This window comes from Bubalus bubalis, chromosome 4 (assembly GCF_019923935.1).
Source record: "Bubalus bubalis isolate 160015118507 breed Murrah chromosome 4, NDDB_SH_1, whole genome shotgun sequence".
Taxonomy (NCBI): domain Eukaryota; kingdom Metazoa; phylum Chordata; class Mammalia; order Artiodactyla; family Bovidae; genus Bubalus; species Bubalus bubalis.
Window position 1 is genome coordinate 111526270 of NC_059160.1, and position 26853 is coordinate 111553122.

The window sequence follows — 26853 nt, forward strand, 5'->3', positions numbered from 1 at the left end:
TCCAGACTAGGATACTGGAGTGGGTTGCCATTGCCTTCTCCAGGGGACCTACTTGATGCAGGTATCTAACCCAGGTCTCCTTCACTGGCAGGCAGATTCTTTACCAGTGAAGCCAATGTTAAGAGTAAGTATCCTTACATGATCAAAGTTAAGGATTGGTTATAGCATAGAGCTAAAATGCAAAATACACTTTCAGACAAAGAGGTAAAGAAGCAGCACCCACATTTCTTCTATTTTAAAGATGCTGTCTCAAAAATGGATGATGGGATGTGATCTCATTAGTACTGAGAAGGCTGAACACTTAGTAACAACCAATTGGTGCCTGAGAAGATTAGCTTGGACTGATGATCACCATTTTGTTGACAATAACATGAACAAATATTTGGACATATTTTCACAACAGCAAATTATCTCCTTCAGTTACCCTCCAATTTGTACTTGTGCTAGTTTTAACAGCTAGATTGTCTTTTGCACAAATAATAAAGGCCTCAACCACTAAAATGAAATTCAAAAGGAGGGAAAAGCTTAGTTTTATTAATGATGAGACAGAAATGTTAATTACAGAGGCTAATGAAATATAAAAGAACTCCCTTTGCTGTCTCCAATCCCTTTTGAACTTCTCAGGGGTTTAAATATAATGTTTGCTTGGCAGTTATTCACATCTAGAAAATAAAGAAAAGGAAAAATACTACACTAAAATAAAATCTCAAAAACTCACCAGCCAACTCTAATCTTTATCAATCAAAGAAGATTATTGCCTTTGGGCAAAAATTCTTTTAAGAAGTCCAAATTCAATTTGAAGCTTCTTTTGCTAGAAAACACATAATTTTATCATCATAAAAAAATATTGATGGCTAAAGGACTGAACAGAAAACATTGTTCATGACTATTCTTCCTAGTTAGAGAAGTAATGAATTAATATGTCAGTCAGATAGACATACTTATGCATATATCCTTAAAAATAATGTGTGAGGTTTCTGTATAAGAAAAATACAGTTAAATGAGTGGATTGGATCTTATTCAATTGAAATATCTTCTTATAAAAGAACTTAAAATACAGTTGTGCAAATGTATTAAAAAGAAACTAGCACTACCATATGATTTTAATTGCCTTCTAGTGTTCTGACTAACCACATTAAGTTAAAAATTATGTGCATTTTGACAGTGTTGAGGGTTTAAATTAAGTAACAAGAATGTATCACTAACAGAGATCTAAATGTATGTAACTTTAAAGTACAGAACAAATATTCTTTCACATAAGATTTTTTTTTCTAAAATTATACAGAAGAGCCTGACACTATGCTGTTTACAATTTTCCACTGTGCTTGGAGTACATCCCAACTCTTTTCATGGTTTTCACAGGGTGTTACTTAGAAATACCTAGCATTCTCTTCTCTCCTTTCCCCAGTATAACATGATCAAGTCAAACATGCCTTGTTTCCATCTCTCAAACACTCCCTTGGGAGCCTTTGGCTCCTCTGCCTAGAGCATCTGACACATGGCTGGCATCTTCTCATTTCAGTTCAAATAAGACTTTCTTGACTATTGACTCAAAATTAGCTGTTATCTCTCCACAGTCTCTTTCTAGATTGTTTTATTTTCCTCTGCACTTAAATCTAACATACTTCACCATATTGATTTACTCATGTACTTATTAATGGGCTTCCCAGGTGGCTCAGTGGTAAAGAATCTGCCTGCAATGTAGGAGACCCGGGTTTGATCCCTGGGTCAGGAAGATCCGCTGGAGGAGGAAATGACAACCCACTCCAGTATTCTTGCCTGGAGAATCCCATGGACAGAGGAGCCTAGCGGGCAACAGTCCATGGGATCGCACAGAATCAGACACGACTGACCTTATTAGCGTTTGTCTTGTCCTCCTGAACCTAAGTGTCAAGAGAACAGTATGACGTCTACTTTATTCACCAGTTGAGCCCTGGTAATAGAAGGGTGCTGGGCACAATGTCCAAATTAACATTTGCTGAATGAAATAATTAAGTAAATAAACATCCTTCCAGTTATTTTCCCTATCAAAACATTTTACCAGAAAACTACCAAAATACAGTTATCCTTATCTACTGCCTCTCTTAATCACTACCAAAGGATCTATTAACAATTTTCAATGACCAGTTATTAGATTAACTTGTTTTTTTTCACATTTGTGTTTGGTTATACCATATTACAATTACAAAGTAATGATATTTTTAATTTAGATAAGGAGTCTATCTATTCATATGATTTTCTTAATCTGTGTTTTGAAAGGTATGAGATAAAAACTAGGAGCTAAATTCAATTATGTAACAAAATTAATGACTTCCTTCAAAAAGCCTTCCTATAGCAAGAATATTCTGTTTTACTTATAAAAAATATTAAGTCTAAAATTATTTTGGACTTTCTAATTACATTAAAATGAATTGATAAAAAATATAAAGCATATTGAACGAAGTATATTAAAGAGAAAGTTTTCACATAGTGTTTTAAAAACCAGATTCAAAAAAAACCCAATCATGTTTAAGTTTGCAGATTGAATAGAGAGAATAGAACATTTTTAAGAGTTGCATTAAATTGCAAATAGAAAAATCATCTTGGATAAGAAAAAAAACCTAAAAGGAAAAATCTTCTTTGGGGAAAAATGTTAATATTTTATAAGTATATTTTTGAAACTATAAAATGGTATATGTTGTATCCATCTATACTTACATTTTATCTATATTAATATATGTTTAGTATGCAATAAATATAAAGAAAAATTGTATCTGGAGAATTTCACATAGATTTTGAAATTATAACCTTTTTTCCCAGTGTTTGTAGCTTTTCATAGTTACTTCAGTTCCCCTAATTGGCATCCTAGATTACTTAGATTTTCATATTTATTCACTCAATTATTTATTGCATTGCACTTTTAAACTTGTGCCAGGCACTGTTCTAGTTCCAGGAGCACACTGGAGGATACACAAAGTCCTTCACTAGAGACACTTATGAGGAATTCATCGATAGCCTTAAATATTAAGAGAGCTAAATGAGAAATGGAATAAATTTTATTTTAAAATAGAGATATTTGGTGAGCATTATAGTCTAGAACTAGCCCCATGTAAGAAACAATAACATATCAGAAGTTGCTAATTCAAAGACACCAAAAATGAAGTGAATTCATCTCATGTTAAGTGCTGGACACACAGTAAGCATTGCCTATTGAAGAGATGAATGAAAGGAATGAATGAAACATTTCAGTATCAACAATTTTTACCATTTTGTTTCTTAGTGAACCTGCAGTTAACTGTTGGAAAACATCCTATATTATAAATACCCAGTTTTAGCTGAAAATTTGCCAGTACCCATTTGGAAAAGATACATATTTAAAAATTGCATTTTTTCAACGTTAAAGATATAACTTCACTGCATGTGAAATTGTTGTTAAAGGTTTTCTTCTTTATTGTAAACTATGCTCAAATTGGCCTGCAGAATTAAAAAAAAAAAAATCTGTTCTCCTATTCTCCAAAACCCAGAATACAGTGGAAAGCCAGCTGGCAGGGCCCACTGGCAGGCTGCCATTCTCATCTATGGTTGCAATGCAATCCTAGGGGAAAAAACAATCATGAATTCTGTTTAACTAGGGCCATAGAATGACAGTTGTTTCTTGATGGGCTGTGGGTCTATTACTAAGACAAACTAGATGAAAGCCATTCAAACCCTACTCTCTGTGACTCTGGGAAGATCAGAGGGCTGAGGAAATTTTAAGAATAGAGATTATGCTGTTTGTTATTCTTTAACACAGTGATAAAACAAACAGAAAGGAAAATGAGTTCCAGCACCAACTCATTATTTGATGAGCGTCATTTCCCCCTCAAGTTGACTGAATTGTCTTGGTATGGTATAGGATCAACCTGTATATGAGGAAATAACAACAAAACGATAACAACCATGATAATTAGCAGTTACTGTTACCTTTTTCCAGGCATTTCTCCAAGAATATTGGTGTTTATTAAGTTACTGAAATACTCCAAACAAGTCTATAGGTAGTTGTATTCTTATTCACATTTTACAGATAAGAAATAGGAGAAGGAAGACTATGTAATTTACTCAGGGTTAATTTGATTCTATATAACACTTTTTCAACTGTACAGACAGGGTAAGGATTTATAAACTACAGTCACTGACATTCAAGCATTCGTGAATGCCTTAGTAAATTCATGGTTATTAAAGACAGGAATTCGGCTAGTAGGATTTTTCAGTCTGAGATGTCCCACCCCTTTGGGAGTTAAAGATGAGGAGGAAGGCTACCTAAGCACAAGTTCCAAATGAGCTTTTATATTTAGTTCATTTCTTAACTTTGAATTTCAGCTTTGCCCATGCAGAAGTGTTGTGTGGACTAACTCGATAAGTTAAAATAACATCATTTTTATGTGGAATTTAAAATATAATACAAATAAGCATATATATAAAACAGAAACAGACTCACAGGTATAGAAAACAAACCTGGGGTTACCAAACGGGAGATGAAAGAAGGGAGGGGCCAATGAGGGCTATGGGATTAACAGGCATAAACTATATGAGACAGATACGCAATAAGTATTTACTATATAAGACAGGGAACTAGACCCATCTTATAATTACCTATAAATGGATGTAATCTATAAGAACACTGAATTGGTAAGCTGCACACCTGAAATCAACTATACTTCAATAAAAAAATAAAAAATACCAGAGCCTCATCACTGATCAACACTGACCCTGATCAACACACTATTCCATATCTGCGAAGAAAAACTTTCCCCTACCATATTTTTATTTTGTAGTACACACTTATTAATAGGTAAGTATGATCTTTGTGCGATGGTAGATGAAAAACTTCAGTATAGGGTGTACTCTGTGGCACAATAAATATATGGATCCTTATTAGTTATAGGAAGCAAATCAGTAGGTAGGATCTAATTAAATCAGTACTGGAGCATCAATTGTCTACTCTTTTAAATGATCAAAGCAAACTGCTTCATATGCCTCAACACAGCAGTCTTGAACTGTCATTTTTTTTCAAGCTTACAAAATTTTCACAGTGATAAAGATTCACCTCTGAGACTGAACAGCATCCAGGACCTGGGTCTAATAAAGTTTAACTTCTATTCACTAAACATTTCATCTTGCCCAAAGTACTCTAAGGATAGTTTATTAAGTACTATTTCTATGTTGATACCATTGAACTACAGAAAAAGGAAAGTCACTTTTCTCTTAAGCACCAAAATCATTAATAATACCCTGATATTTGACATTTGATAGAAAATAAATTAATCTGAATATTTTTCAAATTATATTTCAAGGAAACAAAATACAAAAGCTATTTTATAATACATTTTAGCTTAATCAGTGTGAAGGTACTACATATTTAAATGCATGGTCTGCTACTTCTATAGTCTATATGTAACAAATTTAAGAAAAATTAAAGAAAAAAACTTAAACATCTTGTTATTAATTGACTGCTGATATTGTCATGAATCTCCTTAGATACTACATATAGGTATTGTCAAAAATCTATTTAGGTATTATACATAGGTCAAAAGGACTAAAGTACATTCCTCTGAGGTTCTAAAATTTAGGGAAGGTAAATATTCTAATTATAGGTTTCTGTTTTTTAAAACTAAGCTAATTTTTTGTAGAAAATGCTTTATATTGAACTTTAAAATGCCTATTATCCTTTGTAAAATATATAAAATTACTTTTTTTTTCTTTTTGTATTCATCAAGGAGAAGTGAAGAAGAACTGATACCTTTTCAAATAAATTTTAGTATTTAATACACTTCATTCTTTACACTACTTTAAATCAAAACAGAATTAATGGCTTTAGTATCTACACTATAAATGGTTAGTAGAAATATCTTGAGTCCTAGATACTGTAAAGGCTCCATTTACATGAGTACATCGTTTGGGGACATCTGTCCCTAGGGGAGGGTGGTTGCTATTCACTTCAAATTAAGTTCACCTCATCTTTGTTTCAGAATGTGTGTTATGTCCTATGTTAAGCATACACTTTAGATAAAATCTGGGGTTGTCGCAGAGAAATCTGTTTTCCCAGGAGACCTTCACTTGTTCCATTGACCACGTTTTCTTATTTGTTCAACAAAAAATGAAACTAAAATGCTGCTCTTTACCCTGATGCATTTCCCTAGTTCCCCACCATGTGTTTCACATCTCTTTTCTCTCAAGCACGTTTTCCAATGTATTTATCTTGTAAGTCCTGAGAACACACTGCACAGTCCCTAGTTAGCAGGACTGTTGAAATGGCCAGTTCTTTTGGCAAACGGCATAAATGTAGCAGTCAATGCTAGAAAAGAATAAACTCAGTTCTAACTTTACACTAAATCCTAAAGAAAAAAGAACTAGAAAGGATTTCTGTGATACTTAAGAAGTGAATTTCTCAAACAGATTCCTTGCTTCACTTTTAAATACTGTAAAGTCTCAGACCATAGTCCAGAGATTGATCCAGGTGCTTTCTGTACATCAACTTTGAAGTCAGTATAACAGGTTCCATTTTACATTTGGGGGAAAACCTTAAATGTAAGGAAATTGCCATTGCATGGCAACTAGACAGCTGACCTTGCCTTCTGTCCTTAGGTTTCTTTGGCCATTTTCTTTCTCCTATAATATTACATTTTTCACAAGGTCCTCAGTATAGCTGCTGCTGCTGCTGCTAAGTCGCTTCAGTCGTGTCCGACTCTGTGCGACCCCATAGACAGCAGCCCACCGGGCTTCCCCGTCCCTGGGATTCTCCAGGCAAGAACACTGGAGTGGGTTGCCATTTCCTTCTCCAATGCATGAAAGTGAAAAGTGAAAGTGAAGTCGTTCAGTCGTGTCTGACTCTAGCGACCCCATGGACTGCAGCCCACCAGGCCCCTCTGTCCATGGGATTTTCTAGGCAAAAGTACCGGAGTGAGGTGCCATTGCCTTCTCCGCCACAGTATAGCAGGAGGACTGATTTCTCTACCTTGGAACTGTAGTCAGAGAGGCCATAAACTACAGTAGTGCCCATATATTTAAATATAAAGTTAAGAAAACATTTGACACAGGTACTGTTACTCTTGCACCTTTTATTCTTTTTGTCTTTAATAGATCAGAATTAGCTTTCCTTATTGAAATAGTTTGCACATATCACAATCATTCATTGTTGGACTTCAAATGCATGCCTCATTTAAAATATTTTGGATTTATAAAAAACATGGATTAACAACTAAAGAGGTTTTCTTATAGAATACCTTCAGAAATATTTTTAAAATAAATCAATCACAGGAGAAATGAAAATGTTTCTGTGATAATATATTTTAGTTTAAATGAAAATGCCATCATTCAAGATACCAACTGTGCCTTTTTTAGAGTCTTTTTATTATGTGGGAAGTACACAAATGCCAATTCTTTAGTAATTGCTATGGTAAATATTATTTTACATTAAGTTCTTAGCAGAATACATATTATACCAAATAATTTTTGATTGTTTTATTTACCATGTTGATTACTTAATCCTCTAATCCTAAATGTCATAAAGTAGTTTTACGAACATTTTTTGCCTTTTCTCATTTTGTATTTCAAAATGATCTTGTAACTTGAAATAATCAAATCTTTTATGAATAATTCATGTCAGTCCTCAATTCAAGCTCTGATGATAAGGAATCTACCTTTAATGCAGGAGACCTGCATTCGATCCCTGGATCGGGAAGATCCCCTGGAGAAGGGAATGGAAACCCACTCCAACATTCTTGCCTGGAGAATCCCATGGACAGAGGAGCCTGGTGGGACTACAGTCCATGGTGTCACAGAGTGTCTGACATGACTGAACAACTAACAAACGTACACACACACGTCAGTACAAACTTATTTTTGCAGTATTTTATGGGATGCTATGGAAACCTAAAATTCTGACTTAAACAGTCATAACTGTAAGAACTAACTCAAGAGTTTTTACTATTGTCCAAGCTTTCTAATAAGCACCTAATATTAACCATCTCATTTACTCCTGACAAGTCTATGAGGAGAATACTATTATTTTGATATCCATCTGATAGTGAGGGAATGGGTCCCAGAGAGAGCAACAGAATGAGGAACTTGCCTCGTGTCACACAACTAGGAAGACATAAGGCTTGGGAGCAAGTCTCCATCAGATTAACTATTAGGTGGGAGCCAACTGTCACTAGACTAGACAAGCAGTGAAAAGCAAGACAAAACATATTCAAGTCATACATTAAGACTAACACTGAAAATAAATATGTTCAAAGTTCAATAAACAAATCAGAGCACTTACATAGAAGAGGCAGTTGGAATAGGCTTTGAATGACAGGTAGGCTTTTAGCAAGTGGGGATAAGGGGGAGAGAGTTTTAGGCAGAGGGAAAGCAAACAGGAGCAGTTTCAGGCATTGAGTTTTATGACAGACACTTGGACAGTTCTGAGGGCACTTTGGAGGAAAAAAATCATAAAAGCACTAGGAATACAAAGTTAGGTGCAAAGGACATAGTCATCTCACTAATTATGGTTAACATATCATATTTTTGCATATTTTACTTAAAAAAAAATCCACTGCCAGCCGCTCTGTTCCCCCAGGATCTTGGGAGGGTCTGTGTGCATCAGAGGCCCTAAATATTAAACTCTTAAGGAGAAAAATAGAGGACATCTTATTATGTTTTGTATCATTACCTTGGTGATGACATGTGTGGGTATCTACACAGTATACATTCAAACTCATTTCCAATTTATTAACTTAATGCACCAAAACCAAATGTTTGTCTTGGTTATCTATATAACAGGAGATAAATCCAGTCTTTAATGTATCTTTAAAATTAGGTTTAATTTCACTTAAGAGAACTTTCTTTTCTGTAACACATTATCATCCACTGCTCAGGTTTTAGCAGAAATTAGAGTATATTAACGGAGAAGGCAATAGCACCCCACTCCAGTACTCTTGCCTGGAAAACCCCATGGACAGAGGAGCCTGCCTGGTGGGCTGCAGTCCATGGGGTTGCTAAGAGTCGGACATGACTAGCGACTTCACTTTCACTTTTCACTTTCATGCACTGGAGAAGGAAATGGCAACCCACTCCAGTGTTCTTGCCTGGAGAATCCCAGGCAGGGATGGGGGAGCCTGGTGGGCTGCCGTCTATGGGGTCGCACAGAGTCGGACACGACTGAAGTGACTTAGCAGCAGCAGAGTATATTAAATTGCATTCTGGAAGGAGGCTAAATATTTTTGACTCAACTTTTCTATAATAGCCCCAATTAGCATGGGTTTCATGAGTATCCAAGTTTTCAGGCTTATTTTTCAGGAATTCCATGAATGCCAGTACTTAGATTTTCTTCCTCTTCAATACAAATGAAGAGGAAGGTATATACCTATATCATCTGGCTTTAAAAATTGTGCTTAGTATTGAAATCAAATTTTGCAAACTAAAATAAAGTTTATGTATTCTATTCACAAATAATGCTATTGGTCGATGCTAACAACTTTACCATCAGTGTTAATCTATATGTTTTGACAATTTAGCCAATGAAAAGTAAAAAAATTAAGGCAAGAATCATTACTAGCAGACTGGACAAAGTAAACTGTCATTAACTATTAATTAATTTGACTTTTGATGTTGCAACTGCCCAATAATCTGGAGTGGTTTCCATTTGCAAGCTTACATTCAGCGCGTTCATACTGGCTGCAATCATGACGGGCATCCATTAGTCTGCACAGTCCTAATAGAGCTTAGTAACACTTTTGGTGGCAATGGTCATCAGCAGATTAACCATGTTAGGTGACTTAGGTACTGGAGAAAACAAATCATAAAGAGAACACCATAATAATACATTATATGGGCTATTTTTCAATTTTAGAATTTGACTTATGTTTGTCTCTTTTTTTCTCTATTAAAGTGACTTTTCTCATAATAAGACTTATACGCAGCTATCTTTAATGTATTGTGAGATTTTCAAAAGTACCACCCTCTCATTGTTAATTGTCATTTCAACTTGAGATGATTTGGGGAAAGAAAATACATTGCTAAATCCAATGTGTATTTGTATACTACAAATACCAAACACCTTTGATTCAAAAGAACTGAGAAAAAAGAATACAGATCAATAGTCATTACTTCAGAGCAGTTCAGTCACTCAGTCATGTCTGACTCTTAGTGACCCATGTACTGCAGCACACCAGACCTCTCTGTCCATAACCAAATCCCGGAGTTTACCCAAATTCATGTCCATTGATTCGGTGATGCCATCCGACCATCTCATCTCTGTCATCTCTTTCTCCTCCCACCTTCAAACTTTCCCAGCATCATGGTCTTTTCAAATGAGTCAACTCTTCACTTTAGGTGGTCAAAGTATTTAAGTTTGAGCGTCAACATCAGTCCTTCCAATGAACACTCAGGACTGATCTCTTTTAGGATGGACTGGTTCAATCTCTTTGCTGTCCAAAGGACTCTCAAGAGTCTTCTCCAATACCACAGTTCAAAAGCATCAATTCTTTGGCACTCAGCTCTATAGTCCAACTCTCACATCCATACATGACCACTGGAAAACTATAGCCTTGACTAGATGGGTCTTTGTTGGCAAAGTAATGTCTCTGCTTTTTAATATGCTGTCTAGGTTGGTCATAAGTTTCCTTCTGAGGAGTAAGCACCTTTTAATTTCATGGCTGCAGTCACCATCTGCAGTGATTTCCAAGCCCCCCAAAATAAAGTTAGACACTGTTTCCACTGTTTCCCCATCTATTTCCCATGAAGTGATGGGACCGGATGCCATGATCTTAGTTTTCTGAATGTTGAGCTTTAAGCCAAATTTTTCACTCTCCTCTTTCACTTTCAAGAGGCTTTTCAGTTCCTCTTCACTTTCTGCCATAAGGGTGGTGTCATCTGCATATCTGAGGCTACTGATATTTCTCCCGGCAATCTTGATTCCAGCTTGTGCTCCATCCAGCCCAGTGTTTCTCATGATATGCTCTGCTTATAAGTTAAATAAGCAGGGAGACAGTATAGAGCCTTTACATACTCCTTTTCCTATTTGGAACCAGTCTGTTGTTACATGCCCAGTTCTAACTGTTGCTTCCTGATCTGCATACAGATTTCTTAGGAGGCAGGTCAGGTGGTCTGGTATTCCCATCTCTTTCAGAATTTTCCACAGTTTGTTGTGATCCACACAGTCAAAGGCTTTGGCATAGTAAATAAAGCAGAAATAGATGTTTTTCTGGGACCCTCTTGATTTTTCAATGATTCAGCGGATGTTGGCAATTTGATATTTGGTTCCTCTGCCTTTTCTAAAACCAGCTTGACATCTGGAAGTTCACAGTTCATGTATTGCCAAAGCCTGGCTTGGAGAATTTTGAGCATTACTTTACTAACGTGTGAGATGAGTGCAACTGTGTGGTAGTTTGAGCATTCTTTGGCATTGCCTTTCTTTGGGATTGGAATGAAAACTGACCTTTTCCAGTCCTGTGGCCACTGATGAGTTTTTCAAATTTGCTGGCATATTGAGTGCAGCACTTTCACAGAGTCATCTTTTAGGATTTCAAATAGCTCAGCTGGAATTCCACCACCTCCACTAGCTTTGTTTGTAGTGATGCTTCCTAAGGCCCACTTGACTTCACATTCCAGGATGTCTGGCTCTAGGTGAGTGATCACACCATCGTGATTATCTGGGTCCTGAAGATCTTTTTTGTACAGTTCTGTGTATTCTTGCCACCTCTTCTTAATATCTTCTGCTTCTGTTAGGTCCATACCATTTCTGTCCTTTATCAAGCCCATCTTTACATGAAATGTTCCCTTGGTATCACTAATTTTTTTGAAGTGATCTCTAGTCTTTTCCATTCTATTGTTTTCCTCTATTTCTTTGCACTGATCACTGAGGAAGGCTTTCTTACCTCTCCTTGCTATTCTTTGGAACTCTGCATTCAAATGGGTATATCTTTCCTTTTCTCCTTTGCTTTTCACTTCTCTTCTATTCACAGCTATTTGTAAGGCCTCATCAGACAGCCATTTTGCTTTCTTGCATGTCTTTTCCATGGGGATGGTCTTGATCCCTGTCTCCTGTACAATGCCACAAAGCTCCCTCCATAGTTCATCAGGCACTCTGTCTATCAGATCTAGGCCCTTAAATCTTTCTCTGACTTCCACTGTATAATCATAAGGGATTTGATGTAGGTCATACCTGAATGGTCTAGTGGTTTTCTCCACTTTCTTCAATTTAAGTATGAATTTGGCAATAAGGTGTTCATGATTTGAGCCAGACTCTGCTCCTGGTCTTGTTTTTGCTGACTGTATAGAGCTTCTCCATCTTTGGCTGCACAGAGTATAATCAATCTGATTTCATTGTTGACCATCTGGTGATATTGATGTGTAGAGTCTTCTCTTGTGTGGTTGGAAGAGGGTGTTTGCTGTGACCACTGCATTCTCTTGGCAAAACTCTATTAGCCTTTGCCCTGCTTCATTCTGTACTCCAAGGCCAAATTTTCCTGTTACTCCAGGTGTTTCTTGACTTCCTACTTTGGCATTTCAGTCCCCTATGATGTGGAGAAGGCAATGGCACCCCACTCCAGTACTCTTGCCTGGAAAAACCCATGGATGGAGGAGCCTGGTAGGCTGCAGTCCATGGGGTCACTAAGAGTCGGACAGAACTGAGTGACTTCACTTTCACTTTTCACTTTCATGCATTGGAGAAGGAAATGGCAACCTACTCCAGTGTTCTTGCCTTGAGAATCCCAGGGACGGGAGCCTGGTGGCTGCCGTCTATGGGGTTGCACAGAGTCGGACACGATTGAAGCAACTTAGCAGCAGCAGTCCGTATAATGAAAAGAACATCTTTTTTGGGTGTTAGTTCTAAAAGGTCTTGTAGGTCTTCATAGAACTGTTCAACTTCAGCTTCTTCAGTGTTAATGGTTGGGGCATAGACTTGGATTACCGTGATATTGAATGGTTAGCCTTGGAAACAAACAGAGATCATTCTGTCGCTTCTGAGATTGCATCCAAGTACTGCATTTTGGACTCTTTTGTTGACTATGACAGCTACTCCTTTTCTTCTAAGGGAATCCTGCCCACAGTAGTAGATATAATGGTCATCTGAGTTAAATTCACCCATTCCAGTCCATCTTAGTTTGCTGATTCCTAGAATGTCAATGTTCATGCTTGCCATCTCCTGTTTGACCACTTCCAATTTCCTTGATTCATGGACCTAACATTTCAGGGTATTAAAAAAACCATATATTGCTCTTTATATGGAATGGAAAATTGCTAATTTGTAAAATTATGATACAGCTATTAACCTATTCATAGTTTTCTTGGATCTTTTATCTCTTGATCCTTTGTCACACCTAGAAAGATTTATCTTAATAATTTTCATCACTTGAGCTTAACAACACTGGCTTTGTGGATCTAAGAAGACACACATGAGATAACATGCACCTAAGTTTGAGGTTGGTTTGTTTTGGTACCCACTACCATGCCTTTAAAGGGAAAGACTGCTTAATGAATATCACTAAGAAGTGACTTATAACCCTTCTCCTGAGCACAGTTCAAATTGTCACAGGTTTCTGGGGACATTACCATCAGTGTCCTTTTATCCTACATATTCTGAGACATATTTAAATTTTATACCTTAAAAGGCTGTCAAAAATGCCTCCTTCCCAATATAAGTAAATACTGATTCACTGTCATTTCACAGTGGATACTTTACAATTCAGTAACATCTAGAACTTTTATTAGCTATCTTGATAAATTTGGTCCAGACCCATTGCCCTTTGAGTATTAGAAACTCTTCAGTCTTTTAACTTTATTTTATAAAATGCAGCTCTAGAAGACAGCTATTTTATTTTTTTAAATATAAATTTATTTATTTTAATTGGAGGTTAGGGTATTTTAACATGGAAAGCTGGATACAGAGCAGAAGTATTGAGTTTAATACTTAGGTCAGGCATTGCCTAATTTCCTATTCCTGACCAAGTCTGTTTCCTTATCTTCAAAAGGAAGATGATGATACATGATGGTGTTAGTAAATGAAGAAAAGCATGTGAAAATGCTTTGTATGTACAGTGTAAATTACAATGTATATCAGTATTGATTATGTATCATTCTCTCCTAAAATCTTGCCTTGATGTGTAGTTTTAAAAATAACTACACATCACAAGTCTATTTTGTGCCTAATGATGTGATATATGAAAAACACACGCAAACAAACAAAAAAAACCAGGAATTGGACCCTTGATCCAGTTAGCAAAAAGATTTTGGTTAAGGTGGAAAGCTAAGTAACATCTATATATGTGAAGAATCAGCAAGATTAATTCCACATAAATGCAAATGCAAAATATAGTATAAAACAGGGTACTATCTATATACTTAAAATCTAGAAGCATTCATGTTAGGATCATGATTACTGTTTTACAGTTCTTATTCAGAAATATTCTAGCTGATGGCTTCTCAGTTAAGCCTTGAAGGTCGGGGGACATTTACACTGATGGAAAGGAAAGAGAGTCTACTCTGGATAGGAGATCCGTGGTAACAGAAATGTCTGTGAGTGGAGAATGGAGATGTAAAATATGGTATAAGGAGAAGATGAAGAAAGTTTTCTGGGAAGAAGGGATCAATTTGGGGAAGAATGAGTGAGTTGGAAGATGAAGGACTGATCGCAACTGAGACAATGCAACATTTAGAAGGGAAGGGAAAGAAAAGGAGGATGAAGATAATGTGATTTGAAGGAAGGAGGTCATGAGCAGCCAGTTTAATCTAGTGCTGTGATGGTCAAGTACAGATGTCCACACTCAAAAGCTACGAAATCTGAACTTTTATTTTTCTTCTACTTGGATAGACAGAAGCCTAGAAACAAAACACACTGGACCTATTTAAGAACACTAAAATAATCAGCCTAGGTCAGTGTAAGCTGCTATAATATAATTTGCTATTGAAGATATGTACCTCATGTTATTTTGAAATGGACCATAGTGTCTTTCTTCATGACAAATCATGCTGATTATTGTTATTTTACAAAAAAAAATTCTTGAGGAATACTTAAGGTCCTCAGAATCTAAATGTTTTTAAATCTAAGAAAGATTAGCTAAAAGATACCTGCCATGAATATTTTTACTATTCAACATTTTAAACCATGGCAATATATTAATACATCAGGTACTCAACATTTTTATTTATAAACAAATATAATTCAAGTAGGCTCTTCATTATCTTCCCAGACACTCTAATCAATACTACAAATTCTAAGGACTTGTTCATATTCTTTTCCCTACATGTTGGAAGTCCCATAAAACTTTAATAAATAACATTTCTAAACCCAGATGAAGTTCCAGTTCTTCCAACCAATGTGTTACCGATTTTTCTCTTCTTACATATTGTACTATATATCACTTCACCCTTATTTTTATACTGTCATTTACCTGTTAATTTCACCTGTATTGTAAGCTCCTCTTCCAGAGGAATGGGTTTTATGCATTTTTTCCTCTCTTGTGGGTGCATTTTGATCTTTTTGACATCTTTACCTTTTGACAATCTGATGGAAAATATGAGCTTATTCCACAAAAAAGAAGGCATCTGCAAACATACACGTTTTCCACATTTCAAGGAAGTGAAAAAAAGTAAAAAGTGAAGTCGCTCAGTCGTGTCTGACTCTTTATGACCCCATGAACTGTAGCCCACCAGGCTCCTGCATCCATGGGATTTTCCAGGCAAGAATACTGCAGTGGGTTGCCAACCCTTCTCCAATTTCAAGGAAAATATTCTGAAATCCTTGAGGTGATATGGATTCAAGGATAGTATATCCTGGATTGGTGTTTAACAAACATCCCTGGATAGAACAGGAATTCAATAAATGCTTTTTAACAGATTTAACTATAGGTAACCAAGTCATTTTATTGGTTTAACAAAATTAAGTGGGCCAGGCACTTGGGGAGAACTGGGGCAGAAAACTGATAACAGTCAGCTCAAGGAGGGGAAAGAGTAGGAAATGTAGGAGAAAAGAAAAGTGTTGACCTTAGGTATTAATCTAGCTACCATAGTCTTTCCCTAGTAAGGATTTGTTACCAAGTACACATTTCTTATAGAAGAGCAGGTAGTAAAATCTGTGGATGTGGGAAACCTCAGAATACAAAATGCCTTAAAGAACCTTATGCTCTAAAGTAAAAATAGAAGTGACAGTGAGTAGGAGGAAGGAGGAGGATATGCTGGGATGCAAATCACACCCTTGGTTTCCTGATAAAGCATGACTCAGAAGCTACCAAAGATATTAACCATTACCAGGGAGAGGTATACTGAGCAATGTAAAGTGAAGAAGAGTTCAGAAAAGGTAAATGGAAAAAGTGATCTCTGAAGCATTTCAAAAAGTGAACAACTCTAACAAGATTAGTAAGAATAATAATAGCAATTATAGATAAAATTATCATTTTGAAGATTTCTCCTTAAAAATGCTGCCATTAAAAACTCTAGAATTTCTGGCTGAATGTTCATCTCATAGTAAGCAAGTAAAGAAAAATATTCCCTGATGGTTTACTGAAACAGATCATCATTATACTGACTGAAACAGATCATCACAGCTATAAGGGTTATAAATACTTTTTAATTCTGAATATGTTGCTACGAATTTGACTATGATAAGCACTACTTGGATGATGGTTAATTTTAGAGAATTATATCATAAGTCTTATAACTCTCAAAACAGGCCTTCAGTAGAGTGGGTATCATTTGAAATGTTGATATTGATATATTTTTGTTTAAAATGAAATTAGATGTAAAATATTGCAAAGCATTTCATCTAAAAAAATTAAACTTGAAAAGCAGTGTCAATCCAGGTATTTTATGGGAGATGGCTTTTAGAACCAATTTCATTTACTCTATATTCATGAACCTTAATGCTTCTCCTCCTCTAAATCTTTGAAAGTACATTCATTAGTAAGTCTTTCAAGCAAAAAAAAAAAAAAAAAAAAACAAAAAACAAAACACAACAAATAAAAAGGTTTTCTTTGCCACTTTCCCAGATGCCTTGAAGTTAGATCAACTTTTATCTGCTTGCCCCAAGACAAAGATGACATGTATAAAATGTTAAAAGAAAAAAAAAAAAGAGAGAGAGAAAGAGAAGAAAAAAGTGGAAGTGAAAGTATTAGTCCCTTAGTTGTCCAACTCTGTGACCCCATGGACTGTAGCCTGCCAGGCTACTCTGTCCATTAGATTATCCAGGCAAGAATACTGGAGTGGGTATTCTCCAGGGGATCTTTGCTGGAGAGGATTATTCTCCAGGGGATCTTTGGATTGCAGAATCTTTACTGTCTGAGTAAAGGCAGATTCTTTACTGTCTGAGCCACCAGACATTGCAGATTCTTTACTGTCTGAGCCACCAGGAAAGCCCAAAGGGAAGAAAAAAAAAAAACAACTTTTCATTTCCTAAATGGTCATAACAATGGTACACACTTCATAAAAAGTTTGAAATAGAGCAATGCACTAAAATACTTGATACAGCAACTGGCATATAACGAAAGCTCTCTACATGTAAAGAAAGTTTGCAAAGACCCCTAAAAATTTCATATTCTTTCAAATATTTTCCAAATTCTTTCTATTGTAAAATACTCGTAATGCAGGCAAAATAGGCAAGACTATTTTTAATTATTTTACAACTTGAGACACTTTATAATCCTTAAGATTAACATATTGCACCCTTAAACAAAGACATAGTAAATGTGATTATAGTATCTTATTTATAAGTGTCTGAACATTAAAAATACCATAGAGGAATATGATTTCTAATAATAGTTACTTGTGAAAATAATCATGTAAACAAGATATTATATCTGCTGACAGAAAGATACTTTGCAATATGAGAAAAGTAAAACTTTATTAAATTCCTTAAATATGATCAAATCTATAAAATAATTTAATATACCTTATGTGAATTATCACCATCATCATGAATTATATAAGAAAATATTTAAAATTATAAACCTTATTTAGCTTAAAGTTAAACTGAATCACTTGCAATTAACATATTTTATAGAATTAAAAATATGTTAATGTAATATAGTAAAAAATTGGAAAATTCAGCAGTGATCACAGGACTGGAAAATATCAGTTTTCATTCCAGTGCCAAAGACTGTTCAAACTACTGCACAAATGCATCATTTCACATGCTAGCAAAGTAATGCTCAAAATCCTTCAAGCTAGATTCCAACAGTACGTGAACCGAGAACTTCCAGATGTTTAAGCTGGATTTAGAAAAGACAGAGGAACCAGAGATCAAACTGGCAAAATCTACTGGATCATGTAAAAAGCAAGGGAATTCCAGAAAAACATTGACTACGCTAAAGCTTTTGACACTGTGGATCACAACAAACCTGGAAAATTCTGAAAGAGATGGGAATATGAGACTACCTTACCTGCCTCCTGAGAAACCTGTATGCAGGTCAAAAAGCAACAGTTAGACCCAGAGATAGAACAATGGACCAGTTCAAAATTGGGAAAGAACAATGGACCAGTTCAAAATACGTCAGGTTGTATATTGCTACCCTGCTTATTTAACTTCTATGCAGGGTACATCATGAGAAATGCTGGGTTGGATGAAGGACAAGCTGGAATCAAGATTGCTGGGACAAATATCAATATCCTCAGATATGCAGATGACACCACCCTAACAGCAGAAAGCAAAGAGGAACTAAAGAGCCTCTTGATGAAATGAAAGAGGAGAGTGAAAAAACTGGCTTAAAACTCAGCATCCAGAAAAACTAAAATCATGGCATCCAGTTCTATCATTTCATGGCAAATAGATGGGGAAACAGTGGAAACAGTGACAGACTTTATTTTCTTGGTCTCCAAAATTACTGCAGATGGTAATGGCAGCCATGAAATTAAAAGATTCTTTCTCTTTGGAAGAAAAGTTATGACAAATCTAGACAGCATATTAAATAGCAGAGACATCATTTTGCCAACAAAGGTACATCTAGTCAAGGCTATGGTTTTTCCAGTAGTCATGTACAGATGTGACAGTTGGACTATAAAGAAGGCTGAGTCCCCAAGAATTGATGCTTTCGAACTGTGGTGTTGGGGAAGACTCTTGAGAATCCCTTGGACTGCAAGGAGATCAAACGAGTCAATCCTAAAGGAAATCAACCCTAAATATTCAGTGGAAGGACTGATGCTGGAGCTAAAGCGCCAATACTTTGGCCACCTGATGAGAAGAGCTGACTCACTGGAAAAGACCCTGATAATGGGAAAGATTGAGAGCAGAAGGGGACAACAGAGGATGACATGTTTGCATGGTGTCATTGACTCAAGGGACATGAGTTTGAGTAAACTTCTGGAGATAGTGAAGGACAGGGAAGCCTGGCATGCTGCAGTTCACGGGGTCGCAAAAAGCTGGACACAACTGAGCTACTTATTAACAACAACAACCACATATTTAGTTCATGTTACATTAACCAAAAGTGTTAGCTATAACTCTAACATACAAAATATATTATGTTCACTATGAAATAATCATAGTACAAAATGAAATATCATACAAGATAAATAACAGTATTTTAAAAATGTATAAAGCATTGTACATATAATGGAACATTAATTTTAAATGTGATGTATGTTTACATGTGGACCTATTTATGCTTTGGGATATAAGACGCTATTAACAATGGTTGACTTTGGGAAGATAAGAAATCACTTTCAATTCACATAGTTTTGGATTATTTTAATATTATAAATATTTTAATGAAGTACTTTTTCATTTAAAAATCAAGTTAACACTATATATAAAATAGATAAACAATAAGGTCCTTGTCTAGCACAGGCAAATATCGTATAATAAACCATAATGGAAAAGAATATGAAAAAAAATATGTGTATATACATGTGTAACTGAATCACTTTGCTGTACACCAGAAACTAACACAAGTTTGTAAATCAACTGTACTTCATTAAAAAAAAAAATCAAGCTAAAATATTTCTTTAAAAACATTACTCTTTAGTAGCAATAAACCATATTTTTCTGTAAAAATGCCAGTTTCCAATGTAGAATATTAAACATATATTGAAGATCTATACAGAAAGAATTTTTTTTCTTAATAATAGAACTTCTTCTGTGCTTTGAGTGCAATAGATATTTTTGATAAAATTGAGAAATCATTAAAAACAGAGAAGTAAGAAAAGGTGGAAAGGAGATAAAAGGAGAAAAGTAAAGCAAAAGAATGATTATCTGTTTCAAAGATAGTTAGCACTGACCCAAATAATCCAAAATAGTGGCCCCATTAAAGTGGAATTGGAATAAATTAATATATAATGTGATTTACTCTTAATTTTCTATCACATTTGAATTAGCACACATTCATTTGGAACTTAGTAGTGAGCTAGGGGGATGATTTATTCTAGAGAAATACAGACTGATTAAAGAAAATAAGTCATTTTTCACCTTGGATGAAATAAGTCAACTATAACTAATTTCAGGTCATAAAGATTCATTACCAAGGCCAAACACTGAGTTTGAAGAAAAGTAGAAATGAGAAACAAATTTTAAAAAAGATATCAACAGGATGATTCATCCAGTAATTTCCACAAAGTGTTTTAAGTTCCTACTTAGTGAAGTGTTATTGACTACGACAAAGCCTTTGAGGGTGTGGATCACAATAAACTGTGGAAAATTCTGAAAGAGATGGGAATACCAGACCACCTGACCTGCCTCTTGAGAAATCTGTATACAGGTTAGGAAGCAACAGTTAGAACTGGACATGGAACAACAGACTGGTTCCAAGTAGGAAAAGGAGTACGTCAAGGCTGAATACTGTCTCCCTGCTTATTTAACTTATATGCAGAGTACATCATGAGAAACGCTGGGCTGGAAGAAGCACAAGCTGGAGTCAAGATTGCTGGAAGAAATATCAATAACCTCAGATATGCAGATGACACCACCCTTATGGCAGAAAGTGAAGAGGAACTAAAAAGCCTCTTGATGAAAGTGAAAGAAGAGAGTGAAAAAGTTGGCTTAAAGCTCAACATTCAGAAAACGAAGATCATGGCATCTGGTCCCATTACTTCATGGGAAATAGATGGGGAAACAGTGTCAGACTTTATTTTTGGGGGCTCCAAAATCACTGCAGATGGTGACTGCAGCCATGAAATTAAAAGACGCTTACTCCTTGGAAGGAAAGTTGTGACCAATCTAGACAGCATATTAAAAAGCAGAGACATTACTTTGCCAACAAAGGTCTGTCTAGTCAAGGCTATGGTTTTCCACTGCAGTAGTCAGGTATGGATGTGAGAATTGGACGATAAAGAAAGCTGAGTGCTGAAGAATTGATGCTTTTGAACTGTGGTGTTGGAGAAGACTCTTGAGAGTCCCTTAGACTGCAAGGTGATCCAACTAGTCCATCCTAAAGAAGATCAGTCCTGAATGTTCATTGGAAGGACTGATGCTGAAGCTGAAACTCCAATACTTTGGCCACCTGATGCAAAGAGCTGACTTATTTGAAAAGACCCTGATGCTGGGAAAGATTGAGGGCAGGAGGAGAAGGGGACGACAGAGCATGAGATGGTTGGATGGTATCACCAACTCTATGGACATGAGTTTGGGTGAACTCTGGGAGTTGGTGATGGACAGGGAGGCCTGGCGTGCTGTGGTTCATGGGGTCGCAAAGAGTCGGACACGACTGAGCGACTGAACTGAACTGAACTAGTTAAGTGTTAAGCTAGATCAGTTGACACTGATGATATAATTGGAAACAATATGATAAGCATTAATTTTTCATTGTTATAATTTTATAATGTAGTGAATTATTGTTTGAAGAAAAGTATAGAACTAAGAGAAAAGTATAAAACTAAGAGATTTTTTTAACAGTCTCAGATTTTTCAGTCTCAGTAATCTCAGTATTCAGAGATTTTAAAAAATCATATCAATTTGTATTTCCGTTACAGCCTCACTATTTTATCTTTAGTTAGAAGATTTATTTTTCACTGCATTTTTTTCAAGTATTTTCTGAAAATGTGTTTTCACACCCAGAGGATGTGAAGAGCAGAGTGTTCCCATTACAAAGAAAAGAAACAAACAAGGGGAGGAAAATGATGGCATGACTTTGAGAAAATATGTTCTAAACTGGAAAAAATCCTAAGGTTAAAATTATAGCAATATATATTTAAAGCACTGTTCTATATCCCACTAAAGATTTCCTTCAATTGAATTTAGTTTCTTCTGTACCCTTACCTGTATGAGATGAATTTATAAATACATTTCTTCTTTAACTGCAGCTAACTATTCAACATCTTCAAACTTATACTCTACTTAGGGTTTTCCAAACTATAAAAATGTTTCAATTACTGTTCAAATCCCTTTCTACCACACAGTGATTGCCAGTTCTTGACAACTCTGCTGCATTTTGAAAAGTGATATATTTAAACTCGTAATATGGAAAAACTGAACCTTTACTCTCAGATCTAAAGAATAAAAATTAGTTTTAAAAAGCTGGCCACATTGCTTTGCTGAGTTTACAGAGCTAGTGTCTGCCCACAGTAGACATGTCCCATGGTAACCCAAGCATAGGGAGAAGCCTGTGCCAGGGCCCTGAGGCAGGAAGAAGTCTGGAGCATTAAAACTTGACTAAAGGGGCCTGCACATGAGAATGAGAGAGACAATATGAGAAATTATTCTATTGAATAGGTGGAGCCAGATAATAAATGGACTGGAAAGTCTGAGTAAGAATAGGAGAATTGAGAAGTCAAGGTTGGTTTGATTATGGTGTGGTGACGACATAAAGAAAAATAAACAGATTTAAAAGGTACCGACAAACTAAAAATAATAAAGATGTCAAATATTTTAGACCTGAGGTCAAGAGAGACAAGAAAACAAAGATGACTCCCAGGTTTCTAGATGGAAAATGGAATCATTTATTAGTATCAAAGAACTGAAAGTTTAGTTTTTCCAAGATGAATCTGAGGTGTCTTTGAGATATACAAACGAAAGTGAAAAGTGAAAGTGAAAGTCACTCAGTCGTGTCTGACTCTTTGCAACCCCATGGACTATACAGTCCATGGAATTCTCCAGGTCAGAATACTGAAGTGGATAGCCTTTCCCTTCTCCAGGGAATCTTCTGAACCCAGGGATCAAAACTCAGGTCTCCCACATTGAAGGCAGATTCTTTACCAGCTGAGCCACAAGGGAAGCCCAAGAATACTGGAGTGGGTGGGCTATCCTTTCTCCAGCAGATCTTCCCGAGCCAGTAATCAAACCAGGGTCTCCTGCATTGCAGGCAGATTCTTTATTAACTGAGCGATCAGGGAAGATAATTTGTTAAATTGACAGTTGTATTTTATGTCAGCACTTCTAGTAAGACAGAAATGATTTCATTCACTCACTAAACCTACAGGAGTGCTGGCATGCTTAAATACATATTCAGTGTTTGAGATTCAGGTAAAAAAGAGAAGCCTTAATTAAATAATGAAATAAGTGTCTTTTATGATAATGGAAAGGTCCCTTAGAGTGCAGCTCGTGCATGCATCGCCTCGTCTGTGAGGCCATAGCTGTCTGGCTAATTGATCACTCACTCTCGCAAGCTTTCAGAAAGTTTTCACTTTCCTGTTGCAGCTAATAAAAAAGGCTTCAAGAACTTGGCAACATTCTGTCCTTTCAGGCCCCTAGTATTCATAGTTATTAATGTTATCCCATCACATCTCTGTATTTTCTTCCACTCTATAAAATTGTTTATCCATAACCAAAAAAGAAGTACAATATATTGACATCATTCAACTAAAAGCTTAATAGCTTTTTAACTAAAAGCTATTAACAGAAGGAAACAGACTGACATGAATCTGCTTGGTTGAGAGTGACCAGTAACAAACAGCACTGGTGCCGGATTCATTGTGAGCTTAAAAAACTTGGAGAACCCTTGTAGTTGGAGGCCACATTGACTGGATCTGGCAAATGGTCTCTAAGCAGAAATTCTATATGTCTCTTACAGGGTCAAAGAAGTTAACTGCTGGTGAGAAACCATCCAGAGCTTTCCTCCTGACTGCAGTGAATTCTTAATACCGTTGTATCATTAATGTCATTATTTGGAGAGACAGTGTTATAAGTCATTGAAGCTCTCAACAGTATGGGTTCCCGAATGACACAAACCAGAGGATCTTCTGCCACCCACTCCAAATACACATACTTTTCCACAACGGTTACGCTGTACAAACAAGAAGTCAGGTTTATGTGTTTAAGTCACTGAGGCTTTCCTACTGTTTGTTACCATAGCATATCCTAACCAATCCTGACTACTTCACGGCACGGATCTGAATAAATTATGACTATTTGCTTCTTCTATCAGAGAAGGCAATGGCATCCCACTCCAGTACTCTTACCTGGAGAATCCCATGGACGGAGGAGCCTGGTAGGCTGCAGTCCATGGGGTCGCACAGAGTTGGACACGACTGAGTGACTTCACTTTCACTTTTCACTTTCATGCACTGGGGAAGGAAATGGCAACTCACTCCAGTGTTCTTGCCTGGAGAATCCCAGGGACGGGGGAGCCTGGTGGGCTGCCATCTATGGGGTCGCACAGAGTCAGACACGACTGAAGCGACTTAGCAGCAGCAGCAGCAGCACTTGCTTCTATAAGTGGTTGGCAGTGTCTGAGAGTTTGTGCTCTCAGATATTTTTGGGCAGATTGATGAATGACTAAAAGATCGAGGACATAATCTCCAACCTTATCCACTATCGTGAGAAAAATCACATGGGCGGTAGGAATGCCAAAGAAGCATCTCTGTGCTGAGCCACTTGAATATCTAATTCCCTTGCAGAGAAATATCATGATCAACTATAGATCGTCTCCTGGTAGCACAGAGAGGTATCAGGGAGACCATATTGTAAAATCACCACATCACAAACTTAATGACAGATTGAGGGGGTTATACTATTTGCTTGTTTTTATTTTTGAACACGAAACTATAAATATTTAAGCTCAGTCTTCACTGTCTGTTGGCTCCATAGACTGGTCTCTATTCACCACTTTAAAGAAAGAAATAATCTGTCACATTTCTGTATTCTATTCTACTCTATAAAAATGTTTATCCATAACCAAAAGAGAAGTAAAATGTGTTGACACCATTGCAACAAACAAAAAGATTAATAGCATTTGTTAAGAGCAATTAACTGAATTCCTCAGAAGATAGCAGACGAACATTAATCTGCTTGGTTGAGAGTGACTAGTAAGAGCAAGTGGTGCCAGATTCATTGTGAGCTTAAAGCACTACAGTGTAAGTTCACACAAAATCACCTATATGTGACTACAGTTGAGAACACTATAATTTTGATCTGGGAAAGCTATTGAATTCCATTCATTTATAGTATGATACTTTTATGTTTCAAATAAGCCACTGCAAGTTCCTGTATATCCATTATATTATACTTATGTATGCTTAATGAGATCGGAAATATACCATAATTCTTTGAAAATTGATAATACATTTTTAGGGAACTGTTTTTATTTAAAACTGCAGATTGGTGTGCTTAGTATGCTGTTACATTAACTTAACTGGTCACAACCAGTATTTTTTTTAATGAATTAAGGACAAAAGGAAAAGAATTGAAAAGGAGGTATCATAATACAACACCAGTAAGAAATAGTTCATAGAACTTTTGTTCATATAATGTGTATGTGTCTTTGGCAGCAAACTGTGTTTGGATGTCATTCAAAAACATTAGAAAATATAGCTTTGGTGGATTAATTCACTTATTCAATAAACATTTTATGGAATGCTCTTTTCCTACTGTTTGTCAGGGTCAAAAGATGATAAAAATATATATAGCATTGCAAAATCTTGAAAAACTTGTAATGTTTCGTGTGATCACAGACATTAAAAATCTAAATATACTACACATGCAAGTATAAATGTACAGATGTAGAAAAACAAGATATTTAGGATACAAAAGAGCCTGGTGCCCGCAGGTAAGAAAAAGAGAGTATATCACTTGACAAGAATGGTCCATTATAATATGTCACCATAAACCACCTCTCATATAGGTGGTCTTGTGTGAATTTGGCAAAGAATGCTTCTTTAGAAATATGTTATTATCAGCATATAGTGTCTATAGGAGTCTTAAGGAAAGAGGGCCGTTTAAGGCTGACGCTGCAATCACTGACTCACGACCGCTGCAGCGTATGGGATGCCACTGGACCACTGACGGTGTTAATAGGCCTCTCAAGCACCTACTTTACTACTGCAGACTGAACCAGGTACACTCGGGTTCTTGAGTTCTTGAAACCAAGAAATGAGACCAGATAGAGGAAAGATAATTTCTGGTTAATGCTCTGAGACCCGTGTTGTCTAAATGATAATTGACACAAAACGATTTGTTTCTTTCTGCTTTCAGTGTTTATTTACTTTTGTGTCAAAATCAAAATTTCAGTTTTGTTGGATATAATCGAATATATACTCAGAAGGAAATTACATGGAGGAAAAAAGAACAGTGTGATTAAAAAGCCAAGGTATTCATTTAAATCTAGAGAAACCATAAAAATTGAGGGTGGGCTGCGTGTTCAATTCCCTTAGAAATGAGGGCAAAAGGAGAAAGGCTATTAAGATTTAACAAAAGGTATACAGAAACTGTCTAAGGCGTTACTCTTCTAAAGAGAAAATGGTAGATAAAAACATCTGCCTGGTAGTCACCTGAGAGACAATTTAGAAAGTCAGGGTGGAAATAATATGTATTCCATGACTATAATCACACAAAAAATGTTCACATGATTACATAGACTGGAAACATATTACACAGAAATAAGATGCTACATATATTTAAGTAACATTGAGGTGAAGTATGATCATCTTGTTCTGAAAATCTCCTTAATAATGTGTGTAGATGGTTTTTAGTTAAAATATTAAAGCAGGGTTGCACTC

General features: G+C 36.1%; 1 protein-coding gene across 2 annotated transcripts in view; it reads right to left on the reverse strand.

The window, feature by feature from the left end:
- Positions 1–26853, reverse strand: part of SYT1 (synaptotagmin 1) — a 622866-nt gene that overhangs the window by 583897 nt on the left and 12116 nt on the right. The window lies entirely within an intron of this gene.